This window comes from Sapajus apella, unplaced genomic scaffold, assembly GCF_009761245.1.
Source record: "Sapajus apella isolate SASKATOON/1434 unplaced genomic scaffold, GSC_monkey_1.0 scaffold4, whole genome shotgun sequence".
Classification (NCBI taxonomy): domain Eukaryota; kingdom Metazoa; phylum Chordata; class Mammalia; order Primates; family Cebidae; genus Sapajus; species Sapajus apella.
The window spans coordinates 29,643,926-29,666,046 of NW_022436944.1; the positions used below are offsets into that span (position 1 = coordinate 29,643,926).

The 22,121-nt window shown below is 40.5% G+C and overlaps 1 protein-coding gene and 1 pseudogene across 4 annotated transcripts in view; one reads left to right on the plus strand and one right to left on the minus strand.

Annotated features, from left to right (window-relative positions):
- NCK1 (NCK adaptor protein 1) overlaps window positions 1-22,121 on the minus strand; it is an 86,850-nt gene that overhangs the window by 36,378 nt on the left and 28,351 nt on the right. The window lies entirely within an intron of this gene.
- On the plus strand, window positions 16,805-17,662 carry LOC116537894 (annotated as a pseudogene).

The window sequence follows — 22,121 nt, forward strand, 5'->3', positions numbered from 1 at the left end:
GCAGGAGAATTGCTTGAACCTGGGAGCTGAGATCACACCAATGCACTCCAGCCTGGATGACAGAGTGAGACTCCACCTCAAGAAAACAAAAAAGCTAGTGAAGGTGTCCACATCGCCCCCAGACCCTGGAGCGCCCCCTCTCCAAACCCAGGACTTCCCAGGTCACTCACTCCGCCTGCCCACCCAGATCTGAGAGAGACCGAAAACACACTCCCAACTCAGGCAGCCAGGCCGAAACTGTCAAGAGGAGAAAAGTGTTTGAAGTCCACCTGAAGCCCTGCTCTCTGTTCATCACCCAGCCCTTCCCAGCACGCATGGAGACTCCAGAATACCCAGGCGTCCACTCCAGCCAGTGCACAGGTGTGGAGTCCTCTCCTTGTAAGCTGAGACCACAGACAGACTCTTACCAGAGTATTTTGGCATAAAGAAATTGGGTAGCCCAGGGGATTCCACCAAGATGGCCAAATAGGAACAGCTCTGGAGCGCAGCTCCCAGCAAGAGAGATGCAGAAGGCAAATGATCCCCACATTTCCAACCGAGGTACCAGGTTCATTTCAATGGGACTGCTTGGACAGTGAGTGTAGCTCAAGGAGGGCAAACCATTGCAGGGCAGGGTGCTGCCTCACCCGGGAAGTACAACTGACTGGAGGATCAGGGATGCCCCTTCACGGCACTCAGGTTCAGATACTGTGCTTCTCCCATGCCTTCTGCAACTCACAGACCAGGAGATCCCTGCTGGGCTGAAAAGCGCTGCAAGTTACCAAGACAGATCTGAGTGGCAGCTCCAGCAGACACTGCGGGTGTCGGCACAGGTCTGGGCAAACGTTTTGACTAGCACCAAGAGCGCCTGCGGGACAGAGCTGCCTGCTCCCCAGAAAGTGGGATAACTGAAAGCAGGGAGACAGGCGATATGGCTGGGCAGGTCCCACCCCCAAACACACCACCAAACTGAAGCCCTCTCACTTGAGAGTTTCACACCCAGCACATCAGTTCAAGCTCGACAGGGATGATCAAGCTTGGTTGGGGGGAGGGCGTCCACCATTGCTGAGGCAGGTCTAAACCTACCTGTGTAAACAAAAGTCAGAGGAAGTTTACACAGCAACTGGACTGAGTCCTTGACAGCCCAGCAGCACCTCTGAGGGCAAACAAGGGGCAGACTGCCTCCTCAAGTGGCTCCCTGAACCCTGTATAACCAAAAAGATGCCTCATACAGGAGAGCTCTGGCTGTCACCTGGCAGGTACCCTTCTGGGACAAAGCTACCAGAGGAAAGATCAGGCAGCAATACTTGCTGATCTGCAACCCCTATGGGTGATTCCCAGATAAGCAAGGTCTAGAGTGGACCTCCAGCAGTCCTACAGCAGAGGGACCTGACTGTTAGCAGGAAAACTAAAAAACAAAAAGAAATAGCTTCTACATCAACAGAAAGAACCCACACTCAGAGATCCCATCCAAAATCACCAACTTCAAAGATCAAAGGTAGGGAGGATGGATCCAAGATGGCTGAATAGGAACAGCTCTGGAGTGTAGTTCCCACTGAGAACAATGCAGAGGGTGAGTGATGACCATATTTCCAAACGAGTTATTACTGCCCACAGACCAGGACATTCCCAGGCTGAAAAGTGCCATGAGTTTCTAGCACAACTGTTTCAGCCGGCGCAGTGGGTCTCTGCATAAAAACTCACACAAATCTGAGTGGCCATTTCAGTTGGCGCCTGGAACGCCTAGGAGACAGAGCCGCCCATTAAACTGAAAAAAAGGGGGCTGAAACAGGGAGGCAGGTGGTCTGGCTCGGCAGGTCCCACCCCCACAAAAACGATCAACGCTCTGGACTGAGAGTTTCACAGCAAGTGCAGCTAGACCTGGGATGGCATTACATAGGCAGTCCACCATTACTGAGGCACACCGCCATTACTGAGGCAGCTCTAACTATACCTCTGTAAATAAAACCACAAAGAAGTTCACACAGCAGCTGGGCAGAGCCCACAGTAGCTCAGTAACACCTCTGCTGGCATAATGTGACTAGACTACCCCCTTGCTGGGCAGGGCATCTCTGAAAAAAGGCAACAGCATGTCAGGAACTTATAAATAAAGCCCAACCTTCCCAGGACAGAGCACCTGGGAAAAAAGGCGGTTATGAGCTCCACTGCAGCAGATTTAAATGTACCACCCAGCAGCTCTGAACCGAACAACGGAGCTCACAGCTCAGCACTTGAGCCCCTATAACAGACAGACTGTCTCCTCAAGCAGCTCCCTGACCCCCGTATATATAAAAAGATACCTCATAAAGGAGAGCTCAGGCTGACATCTGGCGGGTATCCTTCTGGGACGAAGATAACAGAAGAAACTGGCAGCAACCCATACTATTTTGCAGCTGTCGCAAGTGATTCCCAGGCAAGCAGGGTCTGGAGCGGACCTCCAGCAGTCCTACAGCAGAGGGGCCTGACTGTTAGAAGGAAAACTAAAACACAGAAAGAAATAACTTCATCGTCAACCAAAAGGATGTCCACTCAGAGACCCCATCTGAAAGTCACCAACTACAAAGACCACAAATAGATAAATCCACAAAGATGGGAAGAAACCAGCACAAAAAGGATGAAAACACCCAAAACCAGAAGACCTCTTCTCCTCCAAGGGATCACAACCCTCACCAGCAAGGGAACAAAGCGGGATGGAGAATGAGTCTGATAAATTGACAGAAACAGGCTTCAGAAGGTGGGTAATAACAAACTTCTCTGAGCTAAAAGAACATGTTTTAATCCAATGCAAAATAACTAAGAACCTCAAAAAAAGCTTCAAAATGCTAACAAGAATAAACAGCTTACAGGAGAATATAATGACTTGATGGAGCTGAAAAACACAACACAAGAACTTCACAAAGCATACACAAGTTTCGACAGCCAAATCGGCCAAACAGAAGAGAGGCTATCAGAGACTGAAGATCAACTCAAAGAAATTAAACAAGAAGGCAAGATTGGAGAAAAAAAGAGTGAAAAGAAATGAACAAAGCTTCCAAGAAATATGGGATTATGTGAAAAGACCTAATCTGTGTTTGATAGGTGTACCTGAATGTGACAGAGAGAATGAATCCAAACTGGAAAACACTCTTCAGGATATTATCCAAGACAACTTCCCCAACCTAGCAAGGCAGGCCAATATTCAAGTCCAGGAAATACAGAGAACACCACAAAAATATTCCTCAAGAAGACCAACCCCAAGGCACATAATCGTCAGATTCATCAGGGTTGAAATGAAGGAAAAAATACTAAGGGCAGCCAGAGAGAAAGATTGGGTTACCCACAAAGGGAAGCCCATCAGACTCACAGTGGATCTCTCAGAAGAAACCCTACAAGCCAGATGAGAGTGGGGGCCAATATTCAACATCCTTAAAGAAAAGAACTTTCAACTTAGAATTTCATATCCAGCCAAACTAAGCTTTATATGAGGAGAAATAAAATCCTTTAGGGACAAGCAATTGCTGAGAAATTTCATTACTACCAGGCCTGCCTTACAAGATATCTCCCGAAAGAAGCACTAAACATAGAAAGGAAAAATCAGTACCAGCCACTCCAAAAATGTACCAAATGGTAAACAGCATTGACACAATGAAGAAACTGTGTTAACTAATGGGCAAAACAACCAGCTAGCAAAAAATGGCAGGATCATATTCACATATAACAATATTAACCTTAAATGTAAATGGGCTAAATGCACTGATCAAAAGACACAGACTGGCAATTTGGATAAAAAGTCAAAACCCATCGGTGTGCTGTATCCAAGAAACCCATCTCACATGCTCACATGCAAGGACACACATAGGCTCAAAATAAAGAGATGGAGGAAGATTTACCAAGCAAATGGAGAGCGAAAAAAAGACTACTGGTACCAAAACAGATATATAGACCAATGGAACAGAACAGAGGCTTCAGAAATAACGTCACACATCTACAACCATCTGATCTTTGACAAACCTGACAAAAACAGGCAATCGGGAAAGGACTCCCTGTTTAATAAATGGGGTTGGGAAAACTAGCCATATGCAGAAAACTGAAACTGGATCCCTTCCTTACACCTTATACAGAAATTAACCCAAGATGGATTAAGGCCTTAAACATAAGTCCTAAAACCATAAAAACCCTAGAAGAAAACCTAGGCAGTACTATTCAGGACGTAAGCATGGGCAAAGACTTCATGACTGAAATACCCAAAAAAAAAAAAAAAAAAGTGGCAACAAAAGTCAAAATTGACAAATGGGACTTAACTAAACTAAAGAGCTTCTGCCCAGCAAAAGAAACAATCATCAGAGTGAAAGCGGCAACCTACAGAAGGGGAGAAAATTTTTGCAATCATCCATCTGACAAAGGGCTAATATTCAGAATCTACAAAGAACTCACACAAATTTACAAGAAAAAAAACAACTCCATCAAAAAGTAGGCAAAGGATATGAACAGACACTTCTCAAAAGAAGACATTTATGCAGCCAACAAACATATGGAAAAAAAAGCTCATGATCACTGGTCATTAGAGAAATGCAAATCAAAACCACAATGAGATACCATCTCACACCAGTTAGAATGGCAAACATTAAAAAGTCAGACACCAACAGATGCTGGACAGGATGTAGAGAAATAGGAACACATTTACACTGTTGGTGGGAGTGTAAATTAGTTCAACCATTGTGGAAGATAGTGTGGTAATTCCTCAAGGATCTAGAACCAGAAATACCATTTGACCTAGCAATCCCATTACTGGGTATATACTCAAAGGATTATAAATCATTCTACTATAAAGACACATGCACACGTATGTTTACTGCAGCACTGTTCACAAGAGCAAAGACTTGGAATCAACCCAAATACCCATCAAGGACAGACTGGATAAAGAAAATGTGGTACATATACACCATGGAATACTTTGCAGCCATAAAAAAGGATGAGTTCATGTCCTTTGCAGGGACATGGATAAAGTTGGAAACTATCATTCTCAGCAAACTAACACAGGAACAGAAAACCATACACTGCATGTTATCACTCATAAGTGGGAGCTGAACAATAAGAATACACGGACACCAGGAGGGGAACATCACACACTGGGGGTTAGGGGAGGGATAGCATTAGGAGAAATATCTAATGTAGATGACAGGGTGATGGGTGCAGCAAACCACCATGGCACGTGTATACCTATGTAACAAACCTGCACATTCTGCATATGTATCTCAGAACTTAAAATATAATAATAATAAAATAAGATCCATTAGAATGGCTTTTATCAAAAAGAACAATAAAAGGGTTAAGGAGGATGCAGAGAAAAGCTAACACTTGTACATTGTTGGTGGGGATGTAAATTAGTACAGACATTATGAAAAAGAATATGGAGGTTCCTCAAGAAACTGAATTAGAACTACCATATGATCCAGCAATCCCACTTCTAGGTATATATCCAAAGGATCTAAAATCAGTATGGCAAAGGAATATCTATATATTGTTCACTGCAGCATTATTCACAATATCCAGGATATGGAATCAACTTAAGTGTCCATCAAGGGATTAATGAAGGAAAATGTGTATACATACAATGAAATTCAGCCTTTAAAAAGAAGGAAATTCTTTCATTTGCAACAGCATGAATGAATCTAGAGGACTTTATGTTAAATTAAATTAAATAAGTCAGCACAGAAAGACATGGTCTCATGTGTATGTGGAATCTATAAAAGGAGAGAGTAGAATGATGGTTACCAGAGACTGGGGAGAAGCCAGGATGGGAAGTTGTTGGTGAAAGGATACCAAGTTTTGGATGGGAGGAATACGTTTTGAGACCTACCACACAGCACAGTGATGCCAGTCACTGTATTCATGCATTACATATTTCAAAATAATTAAGAGTACATTTTGAATGTCTCATTATGAAAATAGTAGGTAAACAAGGTGATGGATATCTTAATTAGCTTGACTTAATCATTTCAGATTGTATACATATGTCAGAACATCCCTCTGTACCCCAGGAAAGTATAAAATTATGATGTCAATTAACAATATTGAATTTAAAAACTGGAATAAAATGCTAAGAGGAGTCAAACAGGTTGAAACAAAAGGATGCTAGACAGTACTTTGAAGCTATATAAAGTAAAAGTAAACACATGTGCAAGTATAAAAGCTAGTATTACTGTAACTTTGGTTTGTAACTCTGAGGTTTATTTGGTTTGTAAACTTTTTAAACATAGCTTTACTATACAACAAAAACAGTACTCTAAAAGCTAGTATAATTGTAACTTTACTTTGCTACTCCACATTTATTTTCTACATAAGAGACAAATGCATAAAATAACCAAAAGGGGGTAGGGATGGAGCTGTACAGGTACAGTTACTGTTTGTTATTGAAGTTAAGCTGGTACAAATTTAAAATGGAGTGTTTTATCTTCAGAATGTTAAACATAATCCCCATGGTAACTACAAAAAATAGCTATTGAATATACACAAAAGGAAATGAGAATGGAATTATTCTATTAAATTCAGCACAAAAGACAGTAATGCAGCAAATGAGTGACACGAAAACTTTAAGGAATAAAGAAAACAAATAGTAAAAGGACAGCAGTCTCTCCTTAACAGTAATTACTCCAATGTAAATAAACTCTCCAATCAAAAGAGATTGGCAAGATGAACAGAAGAAAAAAATTCCAAATATATGCTATCTTTAAGAGACTCACTTTAGATCCAAAGACATAAATAGATAAAACATGTAAGGAGGGAAAGGCTAATCCATGTACATAGGAACCATAGGAGAAGTGGGGTGGGCTGTATTAGCATCAGACAACACAGACTATAAAACAAGAAAGTATGAGACAATGAAAGACACTATAAGAAAAAATTGAATATAGCAAGAAGATACTATGATAAAAATTTAACATGTAATGATAGCCCATCAAAATAAACAAAGCAAAAACTAACAGAATTTAAGGGAGAAACAAGACAGTTCTACAATAATCATTGAAGACTTCAATACCTGACTCTCAATAATGGGTAGAATAATCAAACAAAAGAGGAAAGAGACTTAACACTATAAACCAATTAGCTGTAACAGAGAACACTATCCAACAGCAGAAATCATGTTCTTCTCAAGTGAACATGGGACATTTATTTTGTTAAACCACTCAACATCCTGCCATTGAAACTGGCTGTTTACATAATTGTTTATCTTACTTATAATACAGCAAGCTTTTACAGGAAACATAATTTCACTGTATCCCTGGCATCTCAACAGAATATCATGCATGTGGTTTTCAACATTTACAAAATTACCATAATGAGTTTCAGCTCCTTTCACACGTTTCAGTCCTCAGTCTAGCATACCCTTCCCCTCTCAGCAAACTTCCACGTATTCTTAAGACCCAATTCACATGTTTTCTTTGCACCATTTGCCTATATACCTCTGAGCAGCAGTCACTCACTCCCTTCTTTGTGATTCTACCTAATATTTCCCTCTCTCTTACTGTCTTAGTCCATTTCTTGCTGCTGTAACAGAATATCTGAGATTGGGTAATTTATAAAGGACAGAAATTTATTTCCTCATAGTTCTAGAGGCTGGGAGTTCAAGATCAAGACACCAGCATCTGGTGAAGGCCTTTCTGCTGCGTGACAACAAAGAGGAAGGCATCAAATGGCTGGGGTGGGGAAAAGGGGGAGTCATGGACCCTACTCCTAAGATAACAGCATTAATTCATTCATGAGGGCAGTGCCCTCAAGACCCAAACGCCTCCCATTATGCCCCACCTCCAAACACCACTGCATCAACTTTCCAACATATTAACTTTAGGGAACACATTAAAACCACAGCACTATACTGTACATATCCCACTGAATCTGAAATTCTTTTGTAATGTTCTTATAATTGTTGTACCTTAACATACAGAAACTGTTCTCTTCTTCCTAAAACTATCAATTTTGACCAAGGGTCATGGCAAGCACAATAAAAAGTATATATTGTCAGTCTCCTTTGGAGTTAGCTGTCACCACATTGGCAGTAATCAGTTTCAGTTTGCCCCCTTTAACAGATGGAACAACCTATCCCTTCTTGTTTTACTCAGTATCCACAGATTTGGTCTCCAGTTTCATGTGACTCTTTCAGCTCTGATGATCTTATAGGACATAAATTCAGAACCACCTCAACCCTATTTCCATATTCAAATGCTGGCATTGTGGCCTCACCCACACTCTGCAAACTGTGCATCTAGTCCACTAATTCTACAGATAAATTTACCCCATTTTTGACCAAGGCTTTGTATTTTAAAACTCTCTATCATTCCTTTGTACTTAAAGCAGGCATACATTATCCATTCTAATATTTTTAAAAACTAATTTTAGGCCAGGCACAGTGGCTCACACCTGTAATCCCAGCACTTTGGGAGGCCAAGGTGAGTGGATCATGAGGTCAGGAGATCAAGATCATCCTGGCTAACACAGTGAAACCCCATCTCTACTAAAAATACAAAAAATTAGTTGGGTGTGGTGGCGCATGCCTGTAGTCCCAGCTACTCAGGAGGCTGAGGCAGGAGAATCACTTGAACCCAGGAGGCAGAGGTTGCAGTGAGCCAGAATCATGCCACTACATTCCAGCCTGGGCAACAAAGCGAGACACAGTCTCAAAGAAACAAATAAAATTTTTTAAAAATCTAATTTTAAAAATACTTGATTCAATTAATTATTAAAACTAAATGGGTCCCTGCAGATACTGTAACGTAAAGGAATGTTAATACGACAAAATGATATCGTTGTGGACATATGTACCCTATGTAAAGAGACATATTTACATAGGGTACATAGGGAGGAGCTTCAAGATGGCTGACTACACGCATATGGTACTTGCCTTCTCCATAGAGAGGAAACAAAATAGTGAGGAGATAATCACACTTCAAACAGATCATCTAAGAGAGAACACTGGAATTCAGCAGGGAGGTGACAAGAAGCACTGAAAGCAAGAAAGGTGGAGGAGGCAAGGCAGCCTGCTCAACCAGGATCGGTGGAGAGCCTGGAGAGACTACCTAATGTGGGGAAAAGATAAGAGACCTCCAGAGGTCCACATTCCCACCAGACTCTTATAATACTAGCCATGGGAGAGCTCCTCAACTGCTGCAGGCCCTGAGTTTAACAGAAGGAGGTGCCTAGAAACCATGCAACAACATTATTCCAGAGAGAGCTCCCTCTAAGTCCCACAAATCCCCAATTCCTAAGCAGGTACAGTTTACCTCCATTTTGAGAGCCCAGCCCCCACCAGACTTTGCCATGCCCGGGAACCCAACAGACCCTACATCTCCATATCCCTGGAGCCCCCACTGACATTCTCCACCGGTAGCTGCTCCACAGGATCCAAGGCCACAGCCACTGGCAGCAACTGTCTCTCTTCACTGTAGCAGAGGGGGACCCATGCATTTTCATGCACTGAGGAAAAATTCCACTGAACAAGGCACAAGCAAAGAATGTGCCCCACCAAGCCACCTGCCTACGGATCCTCCCACTGATGGCAACCCCACCCTTCTCAGTAACAAAGCCACAGCATAATCTCTGCGGCTGCCACCAGAGCACTCTGACGGCAGTCTGAGGATTGCTCTCCCCGGCCTACCATAGCCAGTACCTGCATGTACCAGCAGGAAGCCTCAGGACAGGCTCCTACAACCTGGCTCCATCCCCCTGAGTACCCAAGCATGCAATCCATGGGCCTAGGAATCACCTAGCCTAGACCACCATTGTTGGCACCTAAGCACTCCTCCCAGGGTCTGAGATTGGACCTATTCAACCTGCCTCTACCACCACAGCTGGCAACAAATCACACATGCTACCTGCAAGCCTGGGGATTAGCTTGCCCAGCCCATCACAGCCACTGCCTACACCACCACAGACAACTTGGGTCCTAAAGGTTATCCCACTGCTACTGCCATCATCCACACCATGCCTACTACACAGAGGTTTAAAAACCTGTCAACCTGCCTGGCTCATTTGTGCCGTTCCTGGTACTCAAGCAAGACACCTGGAGGCTCAATAATTGGCTTGTCTGAAACTGCTAACACTGGTGCCAGTATATGCTGCCCTGAAGCCCAAGGACAGGCAATTTCAGCTCACTGGTGCCGCCACTGGGGCCTGAGGGCTAGCCTACTTGGCCACCCAGACCTCAGCAAAACCTTATCACAGGCTAGGCATGGTGGCTCACACCTACAATCCTAGCACTTTGGGAGGCTGAGGTGGGAGGATATTTGAGCTCAGGACTTTGAGACCAGTCTGGGCAACATAGTGAGACCTCTTTTATTGAAGGTTAAAATTTTATTTTATTAAAAAAAAAAAAAAAAAAAAAACTTTATTACAGCCTCCACTAACAACCACGATCTAAGCCACCTAAGAAATCACAGACATCACTGACACCATTCACATCCAAGGAAATCACACAGAGACTATCCTATGACACATAGCTAGAATCAAAACCAAAATGCCATACCAACACCACAGATACATCTTCAGGAAAATGTTCTCCCCTATGAAAGAAAATTCAAAAAATTAAAAGGAGCGACTGTTACACCAGAGGCACAAATATAAGTGTAAGGACACAGGAAACATGAAAAAGCAAGGAAGCATGACACCTCCAAAAGACCACAATAATTCACAAGCAATACATCCCAAACAAAAAAAATCTGGCCAGGTTAGGTAGCTCACATTTGTAATTCTAGCACTTTGAGACTAAGGTAGGCAGATTGCTTGAGCCTAGTGGTGCCAGACCAGCCAGGGCAACATAGTGAGACCCCATCTCTAAAAAAAGTACAAAAATTAGCCAGGTGTGGTGGCATGCACCTGTAGTCCCAGCCACTTGGGAGGCTGAGGTGGGGGGATTACCTGAGCCCAGGGAGGTTGAGGCTGCACTGAGGTATAATCACACCATTGCACTCCAGCCTGGGCAACAAATTGAGACCCTTTCTCAGGGGGGTAAAAAGAAATTTATGAAATCCAAGAAAAATTACTCAAAATAGTGATTTTAAAGAAGCCCAGTAAGATATGAGAATTCTGAGGCCAGGCACTGTGGCTCATGCCTATAATCCTAGCACTCTGGGAGGCCGAGGCAGGCAGATCACTTGAGGCCAGGAGTTCAACCCCAACCTGGCCAACATGGCAGAACCCCATCTCTGTCTCAAAAAAAAAAAAAAAAAAAGATACAAGAGAATTGTGAAAAACAATACAAAGAAATCAGAAAAACAATTAAGGCTATGAGGGAGAAATTTACTAAAGAAACTAGATATCATAAAGGAAAACTAGGTTGGGCACAGTGGCTGATGCCTGTAATCAATCCCAGCATTTTGGTAGGCCAAGGCAAGCAGATCACTTGAGGTCAAGAGTTCAAGACAAGTCTGGCTAACATGGTAAAACCCCATCTCTACAAAAAAATTAGTTAGGTGTGGTGGCGGGCACCTGTATAGTCCCAGCTATTCAGGAGGCTGAGGCAAGAGGATCACTTGAACCCGGGAAGTGAAGGCTGCATTTAGCTGAGATCACGCCACTGCACTCTGGCCTGGGCAACAGTGTGAGATTCCATCTCAAAATAAAAAAAAAAAAAAAAAAAAAGAGAGAAAGAAAAACTAGGCCAGGTGCAGCAGCTCAGGCCTGTAATCTTAGCACTTTGGGAAGCCTAGGCGGGCAGATCACAAGGTCAGGAGTTCAAGACCAACCTGACCAACATGGTGAAACCCCGTCTCTACTAAAAATACAAAAATTAGCTGGGCGTGGTGACGCATGCCTGTAATCTTAGCTACTGAGGAAACTGAGGCAGGAGAATTGCTTGAACCCAGGGGGTGGAGGTTGCAGTGAGCCAAGACTGGGCCACTGCACTCCAGCCTGGGCGACAGAGGAAAACTCTTTCAAAAAAAAAAAAGAAAAAAGAAAAACCAAACAGGAATTCTGGAACTGAAGATTTCACTGAATAAAATACAAAATACATTTGAAAGTGTCAACAACAGACTAGATTGAGCAGACGAAAGATTCTCAGAACATTAAGAAAGGCCTTTGGAAAAAAGCTAGCGAGACAGAAAGTAATAATTAAAGAAAAACAATGAGAAAAGCCTATGTGACATATGGCACACCATTAGGTAACCAAATATTCAAATTTTCAGTGTCTCAGGAGAACACAAAAATGTTAAAAAAATCTGTTTAATAATAGGTAAAAATTTCCCAAGTCTAGCAAGAGATTTAGATATCCAGCCTGGCCAACATGGTGAAACCCTATCTCTACTAAAAACACAAAAATTAGCTCGGCACAGTGGCACATGCCTGTAACCCCAGCTATTCAGGAGGCTGAGGCAGAAGAATCACTTGAACCCCGGAGGCAGAGGCTGCAGTGAGCCATGATTGCACTACTACTATTCCAGCCTGGGTAACAGAGCGAGACTCCATCTAAAAAAGACATAAATTAAAAAAAAAAAAAGTGCTGAAAGAAAAAACAACTGTCAGTCAAAGATACTATACCCAGCAAAGTTATCCTTCATAAATGAGTAAGAAATAAAGTATTTTCCAAACAAGCAAAAGCTGAGGGAATATATCACCACTAGATTGGCCCTAGAAGAAATGCTTAAAGTCCTAAATCCAGAAGCAAAGGAACAGTATCTACCATCATGAAAACACAATATAAAAACCACTGATAGAGTACACACACAAACAGGAAGAGACTTACAACTACAGAAAACCACCAAACCAAAATGATAAATAATGAGAGACAAAGGAACAGATAATATAAAAAACAGCCACAAATCACTTAATAAAATGACAGAAATAAACCTTCACTTATCAATAACTCTGAATGTAAACTGATCAAATCTTCCACTTAAAAGACACAGACTGACTTGGCCGGACATGGTGTGGCTCACACCTGCAATCTCATCACTTTGGGAAGTAGAGACGGGTGGATCACCTGAGGTCAGGAGTTCGAGATCAGGCAGGCCAACATGGTGAAACCCCATTTCTACTAAAAATACAAAAATTAGCTGGGCATGTTGATGGGTGCCTGTAATTCCAGCTACTTCAGAGGCTAAGTCAGTAGAATCACTTGAACCCAGGAGGTAGAGGTTACAGTGAATCAAGACCGCACCACTGCACTCCAGCCTGGGCAACAAGAACAAAACTGTCTTAAGTAAATAAAAACATGTAGACTGATTAAAGAGATTTTTTTAAATGTTTTTAAAGTATGACCCAACTATGTACTACCTACAAGAAACTCATCTCAGCTGTAAAAACAAATAGGCTGAAAGTAAAGGATGGAAAAATATATTCCATGCAAACAGAAACCAAAACTGACTAGGAGTGGCTACAGTTGTATCAAACAAAACAAACTTTAAGTCAAAAACAATAAAAAGAGACAAAGTCATTATATAATGGTAAAGGGAAAATTCAGGAGGAGGATATAACAATTCCAAACATATAGGCACCCAACACTGGAGTACCCAGATACATAAAGCAAGTAATATAATAACCGCAAGGAGAGACAAATTCCAATACAATAATAGGAACATCAACATCCCACTGTGAACATTAAATAGATCATCTAGATTTAAAAAAAATTGAGAAAGCCACACTGGATTTAAATTGCATATTAGACTAAACAGACCTAACAGACATTTACAGAACATTTCATCTAACATTCTTTTCATCAGCATATGAAACACTCTCCAGGACAGATCACATTAGGACACAAAAGAAGTGTCAACAGATTTTTAAAAACTGAAGTCACATCAAGTATCTTCTCAGATAAGAATGGAATAAAACCAGAAATCAAGAATAACAGGCCAGGTGTGGTAGCTCATGCCTGCAATCCTAGCATTCTGGGAGGCCAAAGTTGGGGGACTGCCTGAGCTCAAGAGCTCAAGACCAGCCTGGGCAAAGTGGTGAAACCCCATCTTTACTAAAATACAAAAATCGACCAGGAGTGGTGGCATGCACCTGTACTCCCAGCTACTCAGGAGACTGAGGCACAAGAATTGCTTGAACCCCGGAGGCAGAGGTTGCAGTAGGCCAAGATCATGCCACTGCACTCCAGACTGAGTGACTAAGTGAAACTCTGTCTCAAAAAATGCCTACATCAAAAAAGTAGTACGATTTTAAAGAAATGATCTAGCAATGAACCTTAAGGAACTAGAAAAGAACAAACCAAACCTCAAATTAATAGAAGAAACAATAAAAATCAGAGCAGAACTAAATGAAACGACTTTTTTCTAAAGCACATAGGAACAACAAAAAGCTCATTTTTTGCAAAGGTAAATCAGTAAACCACTTGCTAGACTAACAAACATAAAAAGAGAGGACCCAAATAAAATCAGAAATGAAAACGGAGACAACTGATTCCACAGAAATACAAAAGATCATTAAAAACTATTACAAACAATGATATACTAGCATACTGGAAAACTGAGAGGAAATGGATACATTCCTAGACACATACAATCTCCAAGACTGAATGAGGAAGAAATATGAAACCTGAACAGACTGACAATGAGTAAAGAGATTTAATCGATAATAAAAAGTCTCCCAACAAAGAGAAGTCCAGGACTGGAAGCAATTCTCCTGCCTCAGCCTCCCGAGTAGCTGGGACTACCAGTGCGCACCACCACGCCCAGCTAATTTTTGTATATTTAGTAGAGATTGGGTTTCACCATGTTGGCCAGGCTGGTCTCGAACTCCTGACCTCGTGATCCACCCGCCTCAGCCTCCCAAAGTGCTGGGATTACAGGCATGAGCCACTGTGCCCAATCTTCACTGCCAAATTCTACCAAACACTCATAGAAGAACCAGTGTTTCTGGTTATTCTCCCCAACTCATTCTACAAGGCCAACATTACCTTACCACCAAAACCAGACAAGGATGAAAAAAAAAAAAATTTAAAAAACTACAGGACAATATAAATTCTCAATATACTAGCAAACTGAATTCAACAACATTAAAAAAAAAAAAAAAAAAAAAAAAAAAAGGCCAGGGGCGGTGACTCATGCCTATAATCCCAGCACTTTGGAAGACAAGGTGGGCAGATCACAAGATTAGGAGATTGAGACCATCCTGGCCAACATTGTAAAACCCCATCTCCACTAAAATACAAAAATTTAGCCGGGAGTGGTTGTGCGCCTGTAGTCCCAGCTACTGGGGAGGCTAAGGCAGGGGAATCGCTTGAACCCGAGAGGCAGAGGTTGCAGTGACCCAAGATCATGCCACTGCACTCCAGCCTGGTGAGAGAGCAAGACTCCGTCTCAACAACAACAAACAACACACCACAGTGAAGTGAGATTTTTCCCAGAGAGGCAAGGATGGTTACACAAATCAACAAATATGATTCATAACATCAACAGAATAAAGGGCAAAACCACATGTTCATCTCAATAGACACAGAAAAAGCACTTTATAAAATTCAGTGCCCCTTCGTGATAAAAACTCGTAACAAACTAGGCATCAAAGAAACATATCTCAACGTAACAAAGGTCATATATGACAAACCCACAGCTAACATCATACTGAGAGTTGAAACCCTTTCCTCTAAGAACTGGAACAAGACAAGGATGCCCACTTTAACCACTCACATTCAACATAGTATGGCAAGTCCTGGCCAGACCAATCAGGCAAGAGGGAAAAAAAAGAAAAGGCATCCAAATTAGAAAAGAGGACATCAAACTGTCCCTCTATGCTGATGATATAATCTTCTATCTAGAAAAACCTAGGTTGCACCAAAAAAACTCTTAGTTCAGCTAAATAAATTCAGTAAAGTTACAGGATACAAAATCAACACACATAAATCAATATACATCCACCTGTGAAGTAGGGAGTGTTAAAAAAATATCTAGAAAAATCTAGACTTCACCAAAAAACTCTTAGTTCTGCTAAATAAATTCAGTAAAGTTTCCAAATACAAAATCAACACACAAAAATCAACATACATCCACCTGTGAGGTAGGGTGGTGTTAAAGAAAATCAACATACAAAACCTGTTTTGATACATCAATAAAACAAACTAGTTGAGAAAGAAATCAAGAAGGCAATCCCTTTTTACAACAGCTATAAAAACTATAAAACACTGGATAAAATAAAGAGACCACAAACAAATGGAAAAATATCCCATGCTCAAGGATCAGAATTAACATCATTAAAATGACCATACTGCTCAAAGCAATCTATAGATTTAATGCAGTCTCTATCAAAATACCAATGTCATTTTTCACAGAAACAGAAAAAGCAATCTTAAAATTCATATGAAACCAAGTAAGAGTCCAAACAACCAAAACAATTTTGAGCAAAAAGAACAAGCTGCCTGACTTCAAAATATATTATAAGGCTATAGTAACCGAAACAACATGGTACTGGTATAAAAGAGATAAACAGACTAACGGAATACAGCAGAGAATTCAGAAATAAATCCACATATTTAGAGCCAACAGATTATATTAAACAAAAAAGCTTCTGCACAGCAAAGGAAACGGTCAAGAGTGAAGGAAGAGGCTGGGCGTGGTGGCTCACCCCTGTAATCCCAGCACTTTGGGAGGCCGAGGCAGGCAGATCCCGAGGTCAAGAGATCAAGACCATCCTGGCCAACATGGTGAAACCCCGTCTCTACTAAAAATACAAAAATTAGCTGGGCATGGTAGCATGTGCCTATAGTCCCAGCTACTCTGGAGGCTGAGGCAAGAGAATTGCTTGAAGCTGGGAGGAGGAGGTTGCAGTGAGCTGACATCGCACCACTGCACTCCAGCCTGGTGACAGAGCAAAACTCTGTCTCCAAAAAAAAAAATAGAGTGAAGGGAGAGCGCAGATGCCTAGTTTGGGGCAGGAATTGAAACTGCTACTACAGCCAACAAGAACTTGAGAAGTGTAAATATCAAGCCTTGAAAAGGACCATAGTACAGCCTGTGAGACATGAGAAACCAATCAATTACAGTTTGATGACTGACAGTGATAATAATTTTGTTTCTGCAACTGTACCTTTAAACAAGAAATCCAGAACAACATCAAAGGAATTAAAACAAGATAAACCAAATCCTAATTTGAACAATCTCCAGAAACAAGAAATTCCACTACAAGAGAAGAAAAAGGATGCCTAAATGACAAGCTCTACCAGAGACTTAGAAGTTGCACTAACTCTATCAGTGAAGGAACTTCCCAACAGTCACCACTAATGCGCAGAAGTCTCAAGATAAAAGCGTTGAAAAACATGGCAATGGTAGAACAGAAACGATGAATAAGTTTCCTCATATCTCTAATTGCAGTGTAGACAGTGATTATTTAGATTTGGATAAGATTACTGAGGAAGATGATGGTGGTGCTCAAGGGAAAAGAAAAGCAGCATCTAAAGCTGTAGTACAGCAGAGAAAGATTATTCCGGAAGGCAGTGATGGTGATAGTGCTAATGACACTGAACCAGCCTTTGCAACTGGTGAAAATTCTGAGGATTATTCTGATTTTGGTGAGAGTGAGGATAATGATGAAGACTTCTCTATCCCACCAATAATCCCATTTAAAAGTAGACTAAGGACATGAATAGGTATTTTTCAAAAGAAGGCATACAAATGGCCAACAAGTATATGAAAAAATGCTCAACATCATTAATCATCAGAGAAATGCTAATCAAAACCACATGAAATATCATTTCACCCAAGTTAAAATGGCTATTGCTTAAACGACAAAAAACACCAGGTGTGGTGGCTCACATCTGTAATCCCAGCACTTTGGGAGGCTAAGGCAGGTGGATCACTTGAGGTCAGGAGTTCCAGACCATCCCGGCCAACACATGGTGAAACCTCCTCTCTACTAAAAATACAAAAAAAAACTGGCCAGGTGTGGTGGCACACAGCTGTAGTCCTAGCTACTTGGGAGGCTGAGACAGGAAAATCACTTGAATCAGTGAGGTGGAGGTTGGAGTGAGCTGAGATCATACTACTGCACTCCAGCCTGGGTGACAGAGTGAGATTTAGTCTCAATAAATAAATAAATAAATAACAAAAGACAAAAAAAAGACACTGGTGAGGATGTAGAGAAAAGGGAACTCATACGGTGTTGGTGAAAATGTAAACTTTTTGGAAAACAGTATGAAAATTTCTCAAAAAACTAAAAACAGAACCACCACACGATCCAGCAATCCCACTACTGGGTAGTTATCCAAAGGAAAAGAAATCAGCATATCAAAGGGATAACTGCACTTGCAAGTTTATTGTAGCACTATTCACAATAGCAAATATATGTAATCAATCTAAGTGTTCATCAACAGATATATGAGACCAGGCACAGTGCTAGGTCTGTAATCCTAGCGCTCTGGGAGGCTGAGGCAGGAGGACTGCTTGAGCCCAGGAATTTGAGACCAGCTTAGGCAACATAGTGAGATCCCCATGTCTACAAAAAAAAAATTTTTTAATTACTCAGGTGTGGTAGTGTAGGCTTGTGGTCCCAGCTACTCACTGCAGTGAACCATGATTGTACTCCAGCCTGGGTGACAAAATGAGACCCTGTCTTTAAAAACAAATAAACAAAAAAAAAAACAGATTAATGGATATATGTGGCATATATACCCAATAGAATACTATTTGGCCATAAAAAAAAAAAAAAAATGAAATCATGTCATTTGCAGCAACATGGATGGACCTGGAGATCATTATGTTAAGTGAAATAAGTCAGGACTAGAAAGACAAATATAACGTGTTCTCACTCATATTGTGAGTTTAAGAGGTTGATCTCATGGAAGTAGACAGTAGAATGATAGACACCAAAGTCTGAGAAGGAAGGATGCATGGGTAGTAGGTAATGAAGAGACACTGGTCAATGGACACAAACATATGGTTAAAGAAAAAGTATAAATTCTAATATTCTATAGCAGAGTAGGTTGACTACAGTTAGCAAAACTGTGTATTTCAAACTAGGTAGAGGAGAGGACTTTAAATGTTCCCAACACATAGAAATGATAAATACTCAGGGTGATAGATATCCCAAATACCCTCACTTGATCATTATACATCCTATGTATGTAACAAAATATCACATGTGCCTCATAAATATGTAAAATATTATATATCAATAAAAAAAACAGGAAAAGAGAAGAGAAGCAAAGAAGCAAAGAAAACATAGCAAACAAAGCAAGATGACAAAAATCTAGATACATCATAATCAAAATAGATGTAAATTAATTTAGCTCATTTATAACAGGTTATCAGATTGGATTTAAAGATAACATACAGGATGGACATGGCAGCTCACACCTGTATCCCAGCACTTTGGGAGGCCAAGGTGGGAGGATCACCTGAGGTCAGGAGTTTGAGACCAGCATGGCCAACACGGTGAAACACTTTCTCTACTAAAAATACAAAAATTAGCCAGGTGTGGTGGTGTGGGCCTGTAATCCCAGCTACTCAGGAGGCTGCAGCAGGAGAATCACTTGAACCCAGGAGGCAGAGGTTGCAGTGAGCCAAGATTGTGCCACTGCACTCCAGCCTGGGCAACAGAGATTGATTCAATCGCAAAAAAAAATAAATAAAATAAAATAAAAATAATATACAAATTCAACTAAAGTTGTTTGTAACAGTGAGCTAAAACACTAATAGAGAAAAGATGAAAACAAATACATGAAAAAATATTCTGGCAAATTTGTTTTTAAAAAAAGTTTTACTTTTTTTTTAAAGAAAAGGTGGCGTGGCAATTTTAACATCAGACAAAATTGTACTGTAACATTAAAAAGTATGGAGACATGATATACACACACACACACACACCCCAAAGCCTTATACATAGCTATCAAAATAAGAAAAAAAGAGAATTCCAGGAAAAAAATTAATCTTCAACCACTGCATGAGCCTCTAATTTACTTACATTAGAAACTGATAGATCAGAATGTCCAAACACCAGTAAGTGTTTATATATATATATATAATATATATAATATTTGATCCATAAAGTTAGTAAGTTTGATCTAACTTATTAAGGTATATAAAGAATTTTATATAACTAAAGAAAGTTACATAAAGAACCCTCCACCAAACAAAAAATAAAAATACCAAACAAAAATAAAAACATCAAACAAAAAAGCTATAAAAAATCCTCCAACAAAAAATAAAAATATAATTATTTTCAAGTACACATGAAATATTTTCAAAATAAAATCACAATAAAAAACACAAAAAAATTTTCAAGGAATTTTTATCTAAGACCACCTTCTCTAACCACTATATAATGCTGAAATCACCATTTTCAAATATTTGTTAACTTAGAAATGAACTTCTAAATAAGTTTAAAATAATAAAAACTATAAAAATAAGAACTGAATGACAATAAATGTACCACACCATCAAAATGTGGAGCTTAGCTAAAATTACAGCCTAATGCTCTTGAAACAAAACTGTAAGACTGAATATACTTAACTAATACCTTCTCAATCAAGAAACTAGAAGAAAAAAAAAAAAGAGTAAACCTAAAGAAAGCATAAGTATGTTAATCTTCTTAATTTTTTTCTGTATTTTATGATGTTTTGACACCTTGGGCCCTACAGACCCGGGAGGGGCTACACCTCCCAGGGTTAATTCCTAGAGACAGCAAGCAACTTGCCTCTGAACACACCTCTGATATGCAACCAAACAATCTAGAGTCTATACCACGACCATCTTCTTTAAACAACTCTCACACACCAAGCCAGTATTCCTTCTGCCCTAACACACCCCAGGGCCAGATACCAGACAACCACCAACCACACCTATAACCCACCAAAATTAATCAAATTATCCAATCCTAAATTTATTTAAGCTTGCCTACCCTGTCTCGCCCATTCTGTTCCACAGAAACCACAATACAGGGCTCTGGCCTATGCTTTCCTCCTCACTCCTTCTGCCTCCTGACCGACGTTGGTGCTTCCCCATGTGGCCTTCTATGACATGCCTGCCCCCTATTTCTAGGTTAGAGTGAGTACAAAACTCTTCTTCCATGACAGTCTTTTTGGTCTCAGTATGTCTTACCATACCTTATTTTGAGACAATAAGGGAAATAAAGAGCAGCAATTAATGAATTGGAAAATTAGAAAAAAATACCCCAGTGTAGAAAAGAGTTTCTCAAACTTAAGAATCAGAAAGCATAAACCACAAAGGAAAAGATACTATGAAAAAAGGTAAGTATATTAATTCCTCTTATTTCTTCAAAATCAGCTTTGAGATATAATTCACATACAAAACTAATTTTAAGTGTACAGTTTAATGAGTTTTGACAAATGTATACAGTCATGTAACCCACAACACAATCAATATTTAAACTATTTCCATCACTCAAGAAGAGTTATATTGTGCCCCTTTACAGTCATTTCTCTCCCTACTAGCAAGCACTGATGGGCTGTCATCAGTTTGCCTTTTCTTGAATTCTATACAAACGGAATCATACAGTTGACTATGTTAAAGTGAAAACTGTTCATCACATCCCCGTTATCAAAAAAAAATCAACTTATTTCTGAAAATATAATTAAAAGTCCTACCTAATAAGAGAAAAAAAATCTAGCAAAATTAGGCTCACTGCAGAATGCAAGAAACAACTTATCAGACATAGAACTGAGCAGGTGGCAGGATGGAATTGGAACCTTTGCATTCCACAGGAAGTAGGATTTACACATACTCTAGAAATACTCAGGAAAGTTTGCCTTTCCTGCCCTGAGTGTTGCTGGACATTTACAGTACCTCAGTGGCTTCAAAATGTTTGCTTTACCAATCTGGGATTCACCTTAACATTACCTCAAGCCAAAGCACTCGTTTAATGGTGAAGAAGATACAACATTAAGCACATGACCATGGCATCCACTGGTCCTACATAACATACCACATCACCTAGAAACTGCCAGGCTAACAAAATCATAAAGTGGTGCATTAAATTAAAAGCTCAATTAAGAAGTCATTCTGCTGGTCATTTGAGATGCAGTATATGCACTGAACTGGCTAGGGTATTATATCCCTAATACCTAAGATGCATGGGTTTAGAAACCAAGGGGTAGAAGTTAGATTGACTCTTCACCATCATTCCCAGTAATTCACTTATGACATGCGGGTTTCCTATCCCCAGAATTTAAAATCTCTGCTGTACTACAGATCCTGAGGGTAATGCTTCCAGCAGAGGAC